At 35.4% G+C, this 15,963-nt stretch overlaps 1 non-coding gene across 1 annotated transcript; it reads left to right on the forward strand.

Annotated features, from left to right (window-relative positions):
- The first annotated feature begins 15,301 nt into the window (after positions 1-15,301).
- On the forward strand, positions 15,302-15,373 carry TRNAC-GCA (transfer RNA cysteine (anticodon GCA)). Its single transcript has one exon. It is a non-coding gene; the product is annotated as a tRNA-Cys (tRNA).
- Positions 15,374-15,963: the final 590 nt, after the last annotated feature.

Consider the following 15,963-nt stretch of genomic DNA (forward strand, 5'->3'; position numbering starts at 1 on the left):
TAATTAGCATGATCTGTCATAGACTCCAGCATACATTATGCTTCCATTAAGGATAAAATACCTGCATGCTATATGTGACCAAGAGTATCAGTAGGTAAACAGACTCATTATGGGTGTGATTATTAGGTGCTTCAACCACATTAAGGTCTATTAACTGTTCTATATTTGTTAAAGATCCAGAAAATGTTCTATCATAGCACCACAATTTATATTCTTAACCTAGGTTGATATGCATGGGCTTCCCTAGTGGCTCAATGGTAAAGAATCCATGCAGAAGATGCAGGAATCTCCTCTGAAGAAGGAAATGGCAACCCACTCCCATATTCTTGCCTGGCAGGCTATAGTCCACGAGGTCACAGAAAGAGTCGGATACAACTTAGAGACTAAACAACAGGTTGATATGCATAAATATGTATCATAAACCTGATTGTAATATGACAGAAATGAGGTTAGATTGAGTGATTTGCCTTTCCAATATTTGGCAAAGTGGACAGTTACTTTTCCCATGTTACATGAAATTACTTTTCTTCAGAACTTAGGTCATCTATATATCCACTGTACTCAGCACAGTGCCCGCTCAAGGTCACAGCAGGAAGGGATCAGAATGGGCATGTAGGGGACCTCCTTGTTTCCCAAACCAACCTCCTACTATAACTTTATAATAACTCTAAACAGTCTAGGAACTATGATTGTACACTGAATGGGAACTATATTGTGATACTCTGCTTTTTTGTTTGGATATGTAAAACTTGCCAAGTTTCATTAAATCAAAAATAAAAGTGATACATTGTGAAGATAAACCCATAGAAACATATATCATGCTTTATCAGGTTATTCATTTCCTGATATATCCGCATCCCCCCCCCGCCCCAGCAAGCCATCATACCTCATTAGTGATATTAAGCATTCCCTAGACATCCCCAAGGGCTTTCCCGACATCTCAGTGGTAAAGAATTGGCCTGCAATGCAGGAGATGCTGGAGACATGGGTTCAATCCCTGGGTTGGGATGATCCATTGGAGGAGGAAGTGGCAACCCTCTCTAGTACTCCTGCTGGGATAGGAAAGGAAGAAAGAGAAAAAGAGAAAGGAAAAGAGGGAGGGAGGAATGAAGGAAAAATTGTCTTCTTGATTAAAAAATAATAATTAAACTATTTCATTATTTTCTCCATTCATTTGAGTAATATAACTTTTTAGGTAAATTTATTTTTTATATACTCTAAGACCTAGCAAGTGGAAGTCTTCAGTTAATGAGGAAACAAAATCCAAATGTATGCTTTATTTATTAATTCAGCTTCTGTCTGTGTTTTGCCTGAGTGTTATGTAACAGTGACTGAGCAAGTTTTTAGCAATTTTTCAGCATTTGTGTGGGACAGCCTCACTCAAAATACAGTCAAAATGATGTATGTGCTATTCCCTTGGGTCCTTTAGGAAGACTGCTATCCTCCATGGTGACAGAGGCTGGGGTATAATAAGAAACCCATATATTGCTGATCAGAAGAAATTCCTTGTGATTTCTGACACTGTAAAGAGTGGTTTCATACTAAACTCCAAACTCAAAGACAAAAAGGTAGACACAGAATTGTAAGTATTAATTGGCTATGGAGACACTTCTGTTTTGAGCAATGCTGCTCCCAGGGAAGCAGCCTCAGAATTTTGTTTGCTCATTGAAGGAGAATGATTCTGAGTACTTTTAGATAGGCCAGAATTTATTTTGAATATATGAAAGCATACGGCTTTAGCATATTAACAGTGTCTTGAATAGATCAGTGCATCATGAACATACATTCCTCTCACAATTTTAGGCTCTTGTCCTAAGCAATTTGGTCTGAGGATCAGAAGGATTCTGAACCTAAACTTACTGATTTATAAGCAGATTGCTGCCGCTGAAGTTCTAGTCAACTATCTGAAGTTCTAGCACCTACCCTCACGGCCCTTATAAACTCACAGTTCTTAGTGCTGTGGTAAAATAATCAACTGGATGCATTTATATTTACATTTATTATGAGATTTGTAGTTAATATCTTCAGAATTCTGGTTCTTAAAATAGTGTTGATAATACTTCTAAAGGACTTTAATTGTGGAGATAAAAGTCAGTTCTTAAATTTGAATAGTTTGCTTCCTCTTTGCAAATATATTCTTTACATGTTATTATTTAAATCCTGAAAAAAATTGAAAGAGCACTTTAACTTTTTAAATGGCAAGTAACCTATAACTTTAAGGGTCAAATTTTAAAAATATTCTAAACAATTTCTAGAAATTTAATACTTTTTATTCATAGATGGATTTAAAAAATTAAAAGATCTCTGTATTTAGTCTATCCAATATTAGAAACAATTATATAATGTTAAATTGAAAGAATGAACCATTTATTTTGATGTCAACAGTTAGTGAAGAAAACAGCTTTGGAATATATAGTTTAGTTTATGGTAATTAAGTTTAAATATATTATTGTAAACTGTGATACATATTATCCTAGATATAATTGAAAATAGCTCATAAACAATACATGAACATTTTAACAATGCCAACTAATGTCTAGAAAGATATCATTTTTCAAATTATATTTCTCAGCAATGGAAAACTGCCAACTTTCATAACAGCCTACGGAAAAGAAAGTTTAGATATATTCAGTGAGACTTGAGAGTATAGATTTAGACCCACATAATTAGACAAGTTATATGCCAGAATTTTGTAATATGCTTTAGCAATAATTATTACATGTCAACAAAATTAAATGGATTATTTCTATGAAAAGCTAGAAAATCATCTCTCTTGGATATGGATAGTTTTCTAACTTTTCACAGAAAAATCCACCTCATTTCGCATATTCCTTCATTAAGTGAGATTTGGAAACATATGACTCTTATGGTCCTTTCTGACATCTAATATGCTGTGATTTTTCACCCCTCCTCATTCACAAACATACCGAAAAGTACAACTTTTCTAGCTCTGGGTTTGTAAAGCAAAAATGTCCTTTTGGGTTTATGCTATGGACTTTTTCTATGCACTGAGAGGAATTTTTCTTGATATTGAGCTGCAACGCTCTCCATTGTGTATAGTCTGAAATAGCTCAGTTACATCTTGTTTCTCTGCTTAAGATTTGTCAGGGTGTTCAAGACTCCATTCAAGACGATCTCTCTGCAACCTTTCCTGACACTCTTTTATTTCAACCAAGTAAAATCAGTCCTTTCTTCTTTTTTCTTTTTATAGTTTGTATTCTCACTGCATTTTGAAGAATTTTCTAAGTCATAAATCACTATAATGCTATAATGCCTATGATTCTTTGCAAATCTCTTTTCCCTTGATAAACATAAGCTATTCAAGGACAAAATAATATTTATCCTTTTTGTCTCTAGTGTCTAGCATAGGCACCTTATAGGTATCCAATAATTATTTTGAAAAATGAATAAATTCATGTATAAATAAGTGTTTCACAGATGACTCCTATAAGTTTGCTTTGTTTTCCAGAGTCTTTAAATTCTGTTAGAGTTATTAAATATGTTTTTTTTCCTAAAACTTGATCTCCACTATAAAATAATTTGACAGTATACTATTTAGAAAGTGTATGATTTATATGAAAAATCAACAAGGAAAAATTGTTTTTAACTAAGATTATTAATTATTTCATTATGTCATTAAATATCAATCATCTTTAAAAACTGATATCTGATAATATAAACAATATCCACTTCAAATTTAAAATAACCTAATAAAAGAGGAGTAAATGAAATTACTGATCAGGACTTAGATGATAATATTATCAGAAATGTGAGTTTAATATCTGCTTTCCATTTCCTATCACACATAAGTCATTTCTTCTCATTTGATAGTTCACTTCTGAAAGACTGGGAATAAAGTTTATACTAACCTGCTTTTTCCCAATCTGTCTGTGCTAAAGTATACATCATGAGAAACACAGGATATTCTTTAAAACTCAGTGTAAGCTGTTTCAATGTCTACTATCAATAATATGGAATATAAATCACAGAGCAGCCTACATATTTTTTTGGTAATGATTATATATAGTACTCATTTTGATGTCTAAAAATGGTCGCCTTTAAAAATCTATGTATGGAACCCATCTGTATCATCTGCTATATGGTATCAAAGAGATCCCAATCTTACTGTTAGTTGCACAGAGTCTCAGTATTTCCTTATTGCAGTTTCAGATTGCCTTGAATGCAAAATCCAGAGAATTCACTGGTGGTTCAATGGTTAAGACTCCATGCTTCCGATATAGCTGGCACAGTTTCCATCCCTGGTTGGGGAAGTAAGATCCCACATGCCACATGGCCAAAAAAAAAAAAAAGGTCCAGAAATCAGAGTTTCCTTTTTCATTTGGTTCACAGCATAATTTCAATGATCTTGGGGAAAAATTATCTTGCAATAATGATTTTTAACTTGGTAAATCCGTTGAGAAGAAAAAAAGTCTTATGATGAGAAAAACCATTACAAATACCTAAAGTAGATTTTAAAATAGTTCACCATGAGTCTTAAGGATTTCAATATGAATTTGCACTCTCAAAAGTCTGTATGTGATGACAAATAGGTACATGAAAAGATGCTCAACATTAGAGAAATAAAAATCAAAAATATAATGAGGTACCACCTCAATCCAGTCAAAATGGCAACTTCAAAATATCTACAAATAACAAATTCTGGAAAGGGTGTAGAGAAAAGGGAACCTATCTATATTATTGGTAGGAATGTAAATTGGTGCAACCACTATGGAAAACAGTACATGGTGCGGTGCATGCTCAGTTGCTTCAGTCGTGCCCAACTCTTTGCTATCCTATTGACTGTAGCCCACCAGGATCCTCTGTCCATGGGATTCTACAGGCAAAAATACTGGAGTGGGCTGCCATGCCCTCCTCCAGGCACTCTTTCTGACCCAGGGATCAAACCCACATCTTTTATGTCTCCTGAATTGGCAGGTGGGTTCTTTACCACTAGCTCCACATGGGAAGCCTGGAAAACAGTATGGAGTTTCCTTAAAAAACTAAAAATAGAACTTCCATATGATCTAGCAATCCCACTTCAGGGCATATATCCAAACAAAATTATAATTCAAAAACATACATGATCCTTCACAGCAGCACTATTCACAATAGCCAAGACACAGAAGCAACCTAAATGCTCATCAACAGATGAATAGATAAAAGAAATGTGGTACATATATACAATGGAATACTATTCAGCCATGAAAATAGAAGGAAATAATGCCATTTGTACATTATGGATGGACCTAGAGATTATCATATTAAGTGAAGTTAAGTCAAAGATTGAAAAACACTATATGATATCACTTATATGTGGAATCTAAAATATAATACAACTTATCTATGAAATAGAAATGGACTCAAAGACATAGAAGACAGACTTGTGGTTGCCAAGAAGAAGGGGTGATAGGGGAGGAATGGGTTCTAAGTTTGGGATTAGCAAATACAAACTATCTTATATAGAATAGATAGATTGTGTCCATTCTATATAAGTTCTTACTGTATAGCACAAAAAATGATATTCAATATCCTGTGATAAATCTTAATGGAAAATAATACTAAAAAAGAAAGTCTATATTTGTATAACTGAATCACTTTGCTGTATAGCAGAAATTAACATAACATTGCAAATCAACTATACTTCAATAAGATAAATTTTTAAAAGTCTATATGCAGCTAGATTAATATTAATCAAATATTATTAAAGGCCAGTGATTGAAAGAGAATGTTTCACAAACCATTTGATTAAAAACCCTTTCATAAGGTGTTTCCAGTTTATCGTTAAAATTATGTTAACATATTTAGGGCATACAAAGTATTTTATTCTTCTTTTATATCCAACTATTTTTTATAATGGTATGTTTCAGTTTTATCTGATGATAAAACTCCATGTGTTGAATGAATGAAGAACATTTTGTGGTGTTAAAAATAGAAGAATATGAAAATAAAATATTGAAGCAATCATTTCTACATGGGGCAACCTAAACAGTATAATTTATAAGAAACTTCTTAAATTGCTTTCACATTTTTCTAGAACCTGGTCTAGAAAGATTATTAAAAGGTGGCAAATATTTCCACTAACTTTCCACTTATTAATGCTTCTTGAGAAAATTTTGTCTTTTTTAATTTTGCAAATAAAAGGGCACAGAATTTTTGTATGTAATACCTGTGAGGTGCCAACATGTAGAATGCTTAAATCCTCAACACTATTAATGCAGAAGGTTATGTTATTTTACCTCTCACTTTTCCTCACGTCTCTAACCATTTCAGAGTAACTTCAACTTTATTGTCATTGTCCTTTCATTTGATAAGCAGAACATAAAAATAAATGACATAAAAATCTGTTACCAATTCAGAGAATCTGTCAGAGGTGAGAAAACAGGAAGTGACAGCAGGTCAATAACTTGTTTAAATGTGAATTGGAGCAAAAGGGTATAAATCATTTGAATTCCAATTACTTCCACACTTTTCAGATATGTTGCTAGCAGGCAAAATACAAGATGTATAAACATTTAATTCCTTTAAGTCTGTATCTTTTAGCTCCTCTCTATGAGAATTCTTTAGCTACAAAAGTGCATGTATAACAGTGAGCTATTTAATATAAAGATTTTAGTTTCTTATATTTTAGAGGAATCAAAAAACAATTACCAAAAATTATGGTAACTAAAAAGTTTTGTTTCAAACAAAGACTTAACTTCAGCTTTAAAATGTAGAGTGATGGATTTCCCTGGCATTTCAGTGGTTAAGACTGTGTTTCCACTACAAGGTGCACAGTTTTAATACCTTATCAGGGAACTTAGATCCCTCATGTCTCACAAAGTGGCCAAAAAATAAAAATAAAAAATAAAAAAGGAGACAAAAGAAGCTTCTAAAGTCTTTCAGATAGAAATTGTTAAGATATTCTAGGAAAATTAATATCAGCTTTATGTATGCATAGCTAACCCTTGAACATGGGTTTGAACTGTTAAGGTCCATTTACACGCAATTTTTTTTTCACTAAATATGTACTACGGCACTGCATGATCTGAGGTTGCTTGAATCCAGGGATGGAGAACTGCAGACACAGAGGACCAATTATAAAGTTATGAAAGGGTTTTCGACTGCACAAAGGATTGGCACCCCCAGCCCTTGTATTATTCAATAGTTGACTGGATATGTCTTCTGTCTTCTAATTACAAAATAATGTATATTTATAATAAAAATAAATGATAATATATAGAAGAACATAGTAGAAAACTTTTTTTTAAATTTCAGTAACCCACGTAGTTCTATTCACCAAAATTCTGAGATATATTTTTTTTATTAAATATCTGTTACATGTATTACCCCATGCATGCTAAGTCGGTTCAGTCATGTCCGACTCTTGGCAACACCATGGACTGTAGCCTGCCAGGCTTCTCTGTCCACGGAATTCTCCAGGCAAGAATACTGAAGTGGGTTTCCATGCCCTTCTCCTGGGGATCTTCCTGACCCAGAGATCAATCCCTCATCTCTTACGTCTACTCTTCTGCATTGGCAGGCAAGTTCTTTACCACCTGCACCACTCTGTATTGCATTGTCTTAAATAATTAGGTTTCTTTTTTATCCCTCTCTCGAGATTTTTCAAAACATTTTCTTTTTTTTTGTTTAAACATACATCCAAGTTATGTTTAAACTCATATAAATCATTTATAATATTTGCAGATTTATTTTTTAAAAGAGAGAAACGCTCATATGCTCAAATTTTGGTTTAAGAAATAGCATTTTGCTGAAGAATATTTCAGATTCAGCTGTCTCATAGACACTTAAGAATATGGATGTATCATCAGAGATTATGTAAACTATCAATTTATACAGATAATCAAAATATAGAACAAATACTGATTTCTTAGGAATTCAAGATGTCTGAAGAGGAATATCAATTTACTAATTGTATAAGCTACCTGATATGTATTTTCACCTTTGCTGTGCCATATTTATAATACCTTATTCCTAAATCATTTATATTTTAATAGTCTGTTTCCTTAATCATGCTACTTTAAAATATGAAATATTCCTATAAAATGCTCTGGTATTTTTCAGAGAATATTCAAATCTAATGGTATATTTGTTTCTTAGAGTAAAAGAGCATACTTTTAAAAAAAATTAATGACTGTTTGGTCTGGCAGTTTACATCTATTTTTTTATTATGTTTTTTTAAGATTCTATAATAGTTATTCTAGCAGCTTTAAGTTTCCATATGCATTTTAGAATCATGTTGCTAAATCATTTCTCCATTGCTTTAATTTTTTTTTTTAATTAAAGTATAGCTGTTTTACAATGTTGTGTTTGTTTTCAGTATATAGCAAAGTGATTTCTATTATGGTTTATTGAAGGATATTTAATATAATTCCCTGTGCTGTAGAGTAGGACCTTACTGTTTATTTCTTTTACATATAGTAGTTGGTATCTAGTAACCCCAAACTCCGAATTTATTCTTCTTCCACCCACTTTCCCCTTCGATAAACATAACTTTGTTTTCTTTTTCTGTGAGTCTGCTTCTGTTTTCTAAATAAAGACTTAAATATAAGACATAGCACCATGATACAAATGAGTATCGTATTTTAGATTCCACATGTAAGTGATATCATATATTTGTCTTTGTCTTACTTCACTCAGTATGATAATATCTAGGTCCATAAATATTGCTGCAAATAGTATTGCTTCATTCTTTTTTATGTCTGAGTAGTATTCTTATCGGAGAAGGCAATGGCAACCCACTCCAGTACTCTTGCCTGGAAACTTCCATGGATGGGGGAGCCTGGTGGGCTGCAGTCCATGGGGTCGCGAAGATTCGGACACAACTGAACGACTTCACTTTCACTTTTCACTTTCACGCATTGGAGAAGGAAATGGCAACCCACTCCAGTGTTCTTGCCTGGAGAATCCCAAGGACGGAAGAGCCTGGTGGGCTGCCGTCTATGGGGTCCACAGAGTCGGACACGACTGAAGAGACTTAGCAGCAGCAGCAGCAGCAGTATTCTTATACGTCTGTGCTAAGTTGCTTCAGTCATGTCCTACTCTTTGCAACCCTATAGACTGTAGCCTGCCAAGCTCCTCTGTCCATGAAATTCTCCAGGCAAGAATATTGGAGTAAGTTGCCATGCCCTAACTCCAGGAGATCTTCCCCACCCAGGGATTGAACCCACATCTCCTGAGGCTCTTGCATTGCTGGTGGATTCTTTCACCGACAGAGTGAAGGGAGTGAAGTAGCTCAGTCGTGTCTGACTCTTTGCAACCCCATGGACTGTAGCCCACCAGGCTCCTCCGTCCATGGGATTCTTCAGGCAAGAATACTGGAGTGGGTTGCCATTTCCTTCTCCAGGGGATCTTCCCGACCCAGGGATTGAACTCGGGTCTCCCGCATTGAAGGCAGACGCTTTAACCTCTGAGCCACCAGGTTTACCGACTGAGCCACCTATATATACATAAATAGAGAGAGAGAGGGAGAGAGAGAGAGAGGAATATTGGGCTTCCAGAGACTGCCCAGAGACTGGCGGGAATGTTGGAGACCCAGGTTTGATCCCTGGATCAGAAAAATCCCTTGGAGAAGTAAATGGCAACTCACTCCAGTATTCTTGCCTGGAAATCCATTGGACTGAGGTGCCTGGAGGGCTATAGCTCATGGGCTCACAAAGAGTTGGACATAACTTAGCAATTAAACCACCGCCACCACCACCACTATATACATATATGCCAGATCTTCTTTATCCATTCATCTTTTCACGGACATTTAGGTTGTTTCCATATCTTGGCTATTGTAAATAGTGCTGCAATGAATATTATATAACATATATCTTTTTGAATTATAGTTTTGTTCTGATATATGCCCAAGAATAGGATATGCTGGACTATAAGGTAGTCCTATTTTTAGTTTTTTAAAGACCCTCCACACTGTTCTCCATAGTGGCTGCTTCAATTTACATTCTTAACAACAACACAGATCAGTTCCCTTTTCTCCATATTCTACTGAGACTTCTGTAATTTCTTACCCAATTCAGTGGTTTGAAAGTTATCAGAAACTTCTTATTAGTTAAAAAATTCTTTCTGTGAATCTTCTTGAAGATGAACCATTTTTACCAAGGCATCAGAGCAAAACAATAGCTATCTATAAATGACAAAAGATTTAAAATGTTGTGATTAAATATCTAATTATGGTGCAATTTATGAAAAGTTGGTTATTTCTTTGACATATAGCTTTCTAAAATAAGATTTTAAGATAATAACTAAAATTATGACTGAAATTACAGATGGATGCAAACTTATTCAGTTGTGTCCAACCCTTTGCAACCCTTTGGACTATAGCCCATCAGACTCCTCTATCTATAGCATTTTTCAGGCAAGAATACTGGAGTGGGTTGCCATTTCATCCTCCAGGATAACATTATACCCAGATATATTCAAATTTTAGTAATATCATATATTGTCTAGCACATTTACATTAATAACATTCATCCTTGTAGGGGAATAGAATTTGCTACCCCAAAATGTGTCCCTTTGGCATATTAATTAAACTGGTTACTTTCTAAGAAAAAGAAAAATCTGAGAAAAATTTTGAAAACCAAGAAGGAGTTACCCTTTTGAAAGAAGCATTCATACTTGTAAGAAGAGTCTCCATTTGTAGGGTTGTCTCCCTCACTGTACCAGAGGGGAGAGGATGACCAAACTGGTCAACAGAGAAGACAGTGATTGAAATCTGCACAACAACCTTATCCTTGTTGACTGTGCTTTTCCTGATAATGTTCCCAAACTGACTCTCTCCATCCTCAACATCCTCTTTTGGTTTTAGCTGAGGATGACATTTAAGGTGAAGGTTTTGGCCATTTTGACAAGTTACTCAATTTTCCTGAGTCTCTCCCATGCATACATGCTATTCAACTCTAGTTTGATTTTTCTCCCATTAATCTCTCTCATGTCAATATAATTCTTAGACAAGTCAGAATAACCTAGAAGGGTAGAGGAAAATTTCTTCCTTCCTGACAATCCACACAATATAACCCAAGAAGATTTATCATCACTTATTTGACAGTGCTTCCCATGTAAGTTAACAAGCCAAAAAGGATAATTAGTTTAATATTTCTCATTCAGATACTTCAGAGACCCTCTGAAAATCCCAAAATTAGCTTGAGGTCAAAAGGACTTCACTTAGAATTTGATTTGAGAAAGTTTGTCAAAGGTTTCAAAAGGTTTTAAAACTTTGGTCAAATAGGACCATAGGTCACTCTGAAACCTTTGTTTAGCTATCCATTTAATCAAAGTGACAAAGACTTCTAAGGCAATACAGAAAGTTAAATACTTGTTAAAAAATAACTTAGTTCTTGTACTAGTGAAAAGACTCAGTTTAAGTAATCAAAGCCCTGATAAAAACAACACAGGAAATTATTTTGATTAAACATAAAACCCCTGCTTTTTAGGCAGACTACTAGAAAGTAAAGAAAATCCTTTTACAATTTCTTTATCAAGAGCAGACTTTTGTCTTCTTAACAGAGAGAGAAAATCGAATTCTAATTTTGCAACAGCTTACTTTGATATTCCATTCCCTTAATTAAATTTATTCCAGTCTTAGCCAGCTTGACCAAGCATAAAATTCTTTTCTCAGGGTTTTGTTTTTCTATAGCTTCCTTTTTTTACATTCACATTTTATCATATATTTTCTCTGTCTCTGTCTCTTTTCCTTCCTTCCTCCCTTCCTTTCTCTCTATCACAATTAAGTCTAGAAAAGCCTCTCAATCAATACTTCCTCCAACTGGACTAAAATATCTCCGAGGAAGGCAAAGTGTGGAAAAGTGGATAGACCTAGATATTCATCCATTTGATTTGAAGTAATTTGCTCAGTTTCTCTGATCTCCTGCTTCTTTAACTATTATCTGCAAGCTTCCCAGGGGGGTTAGTGGTAAAGATTTTGCCTGCAAAGCAGGAGACGCAGGTCAGTCCCTGGGTGGGGAAGATCTCGTGGAGAAGGAAATACCAATCCACTTCAGTATTCTTGCCTCAAAAATCCCACGGACAGAAGAGCCAGGAGACCTACAGTCCATGGGGTCCCCAGGACTGGGTCATAACTGAGCATGCAACATAGAACTATTATCTATCATGTATGATTTATTTTGAATATTTAATAAGATAGCATGTAGAATATCAAATCACCTATTCAATAATTTTGTCATTATTTTAAAAACTGTGATTAGTCTTCACCATTTGACAATATTTTAAAGCATCTGATTAATTCTAAATAATTTAAATGAGTCCCTTTTGAAAGATAAATTCTTATATTTTGCTGTGAAGACAGATTTGGGTGATTAGTTTTCATGTTTTTTAGAAAGCTTTCGTGGTTTGTTTTATTTTTGTGACTTTTTAGACTTGAGTTGCTTTTCCCCTAAGCTTGTCTTCTGCAGGCTAATAACATCTCTACTCTTCTTCCTGAGTATGAAGAGTTTTGCTTATTGAGACTCTCTCTTTGAATTTCCAGACTCAAAGAATCAACTGACTAAATCTTCAGTCAATGTGCCCAAGGGTGAGGGATCATATAGATGAGTCCCTTGTCAAGTGCAATAGTTCTCCATTCCAACTGATTAGCAAATCCCCTGGAGGGATTTTAAAAACATCCAGGGCCACTTAACACCTCCAGCGATTTTAATTTAATTGGTCTGGGATGAGGACTGGGCATAGATTTTTTTAAAAATTATTTATATAATTAGAAAGCATAATAGTGACTCCAATGGTTGGCCTTTGAGAGTCAGTCATAGGACTGGTTGATGGGTGTAACAAGAAAGGAGGCAAGATGGGACTTCCCTGGTGGTCCAATGGTTAAGACTTCCCTTCCAATGCAGGGAGAATCCCATGGACGGAGGAGCCTGGTAGGCTACAGTTCATGGGGTCGCAAAGAGTCGGACACGACTGAGCAACTTCACTTTCCAATGCAGGGTGTGCAGACTTGATTCTTAATCAGGGAACTAAATCCCACATGACTCATGGCCCAAAAACCAAAACATAAAAAAAAAACAAAAGCAACACTTTAACAAATTCAACCCCAGGCTAAGTTGCTTCAGTCATGTCCAACTCTTTGCGACCCTATGGACTGTAGCTGGCCAGGCTCCTCTGTCCATGGGATTCTCCAGGCAAGAATACTGGAGTGGGTTGCCATGCCCTCCTCCAGGGATCTTCCCTACCCAGGGATCGGACCTGCATCTCTTATGTCTCCTGCATTGGCAGGTGGGTTCTTTATCACTAGCACCACCTAGGAAGCCCTAAAATGGCCCACACCGGAAAAACAACAACAACAACACCTTTAAAAAAATATAAATAAAAACTGAAAAGAGGTAAACCAAGGTTAATAGCACAGCTCTATTCCAAACCAATATCAACTTTGAAAATAATGAATTGCGCTTACAATAGGCTAGTTTTTATTTCTGAAGTATTTTGGGTTTGTAGGTTGTTGTTGTTGTTGTTTAGTCACTAAGTTGTGTCTGACTTAGATACTTATATACTCTAGCTAAGGCTTCTAAACTCACATATAATTTTAAAAGCTTTGAGAAACTAGACCACAGATTAAATATAATTTTCCCTTTTTGTCCCAAAGCAGACACAATATTGAAAATTGGGGATGTAGAGAGATAAGTCACTCTGTCTCTGAACATTCCACAAAAACTGAATATCTATTATTAATATCTCCCTCTGGGGATCCAAGTATGCGTATACCTCCCCTCCTTACCATCATGTGGACCCATATACTGGAGGACTCGTGAGAGGCTGCCTGAAAATGCAACAGCTTTTATCTGCAGATTGATACTTGAGCTTTTGATTTTTTTGAAAATGAAAAATAAAAGTGAAATTTGATTGTGTTTAACATCTTTCATGCAATGTATTCCTAAGGACATATCTCTACTGAATTTTTGTAAATAATAAATACATTTACAAAAGTAACTAATGTCAAATAGAGAAAAACAAAGAAAGATGAGATGGAGTAGGATAGTTTCACTGAAAATGAAGATAAAAAATGAAGTATGAAAAGATGAATCAAGTTAAGGACATATTTGGCAGTGTTCTGATAGGAATGGTTCTTTGATAAGCAGAGGAAAGATTATTCAGAAGAAGGAAGGACAGGAGATATACATTGAAGAAGCAAAATAGGTTGATAAAGAAACAAGCACATTTGAGGCAGAAGTTTTAGAGAGCAGAGCAAATTTATGAAGTGTATTAAAATTAGGTAGTGCCATTTGAAGCTTCCACCTGAAATAAGTGGATTAACGAATGTGATCAGTTACCCCACCTGGAGACAGCCTATAAAAAGCCTTAGCCAGGGAAAATGTAGTCTCAATCAGTCACACAAAACAGTTTTCCTCGTGTACCCAGTAATAAAAAGCTTTATCAAAGTGATGGATGGGAAGAATACAGTGCGTGTAACACTTGAGAATATTGGAAAACTTTTATGTGCCGTTTACTACTTTGACTTATTGCTTTTAGATTTCCCATAGAAATGGAAATGTTTATGCTAAATTTCTAGATGAGAAGGATGCTACCTTCTCCCAAAAGAGAGTTTTAGGATGTGATGGATGTAGCCTTGCCGTAGCATTGTATCTTAACTTTGCTGGAAGATATATCTAGGATGATTTTCATGTTAAGCAAATTTCGAAGGTCTTGAGGTCCCCATTATTTACATTTGATGTTGAAGGGGGCTTTGCGGTCTCCTGCTCCCTGAAGTGGGGAGGGACCACAATGGAAGAATCATTCTACAAAGGAATGTCAAATAAAATCAGTACTGTCTTTTAATGTTTTCTGGTCTTACCAATTCCTCTCCTTTTATGGTACAAATGTTAACGGTAAAGCCAAATTTACAGAATGCTTGCTTTATCTCAAATAAATTTCTATTTTATTAGCCAGTCTTTGAGAAACTTTTCTTCTACTGGATAATTTTGTGTGCATAGCTTCTTTGTGTTATGTGGAGGAAGTAATTTTTAACAGACTGAAATTTAGGTTGCTTTCCTGTACGAAGGCTGACCTCATTTAATTCTATAGCCAGATGAAGTTGGCTTTTAATAAAATACATATGCTTAGGTGCCAAATCAAACTTACAGCTATTTACATTCATTGATGTGAATGGCAAGTCTATGTTCCAGTCTTCTTTTGATATCCACAGGTAAGTCTTGTGGTCTAGTATTCATTTATGAGTTGAATGAGCTTATTTTTCTAGTATTTAAATTTAAAAAATTAATTTCTAATCACCGGTTCAAAATTAATCTTTAAATGGAACCTTCTTTAATAGGCTTCCCTGGTGCCTTATTGGATTTCCCTGATGGCTCAGTGGTAAAGAATCTGCCTGCAACGCAGGAGACCCAGGTTCGATCCCTGGGTCAGGAAGATCCCCTAGAGAAGGGAATGGCTACCTACTGCAGTATTCTTGCCCGGAGAATTCCACAGACAGAGGAGCCTGGCATGCTGCAGTCTGCAGGTCACAAAGAGTCGGATGTGACTGAGTGACTAACACTTAGTTTTCCTTAATGGAGCAAAAAACAATGAGCTTGAGACTAGAAGTCAAGCACACCGAGGTATGTGAAGTCAAAGTTGTTCAGTCATGTCTGACTCTACAATCCCATGGACTTTACTGTCTGTGGAATTCTCCAGGCCAGAATACTGGAGTGGGTAGCCATTCTCTTCTCCAGGGGATCTTTGCAACCCAGGAATCAAAGTGGGATCTCCCGCACTGCAGGCAGATTCTTTACCAGTTGAGCTACCAGGGTATGAGTACACCAAGACTCATACACCAAGATATGAATCTGTGTAATTGCTTTACTACAGCTAGCTAAGTGGCCTTGTTCAGACTGTTTAACCTCTCTGTGCCTAGATTTCCTTATCTATAGAATGGGATGATGATAATAGTGTCTACTTGTTAAAATTCTTATAAGAATTAAATTAGATAGCACAGAGTCAGACACGACTGAGCGCACCAAC

Source organism: Giraffa tippelskirchi, chromosome 2 (assembly GCF_054371585.1).
Source record: "Giraffa tippelskirchi isolate mGirTip1 chromosome 2, T2T-mGirTip1v1.2.pri, whole genome shotgun sequence".
Taxonomy (NCBI): domain Eukaryota; kingdom Metazoa; phylum Chordata; class Mammalia; order Artiodactyla; family Giraffidae; genus Giraffa; species Giraffa tippelskirchi.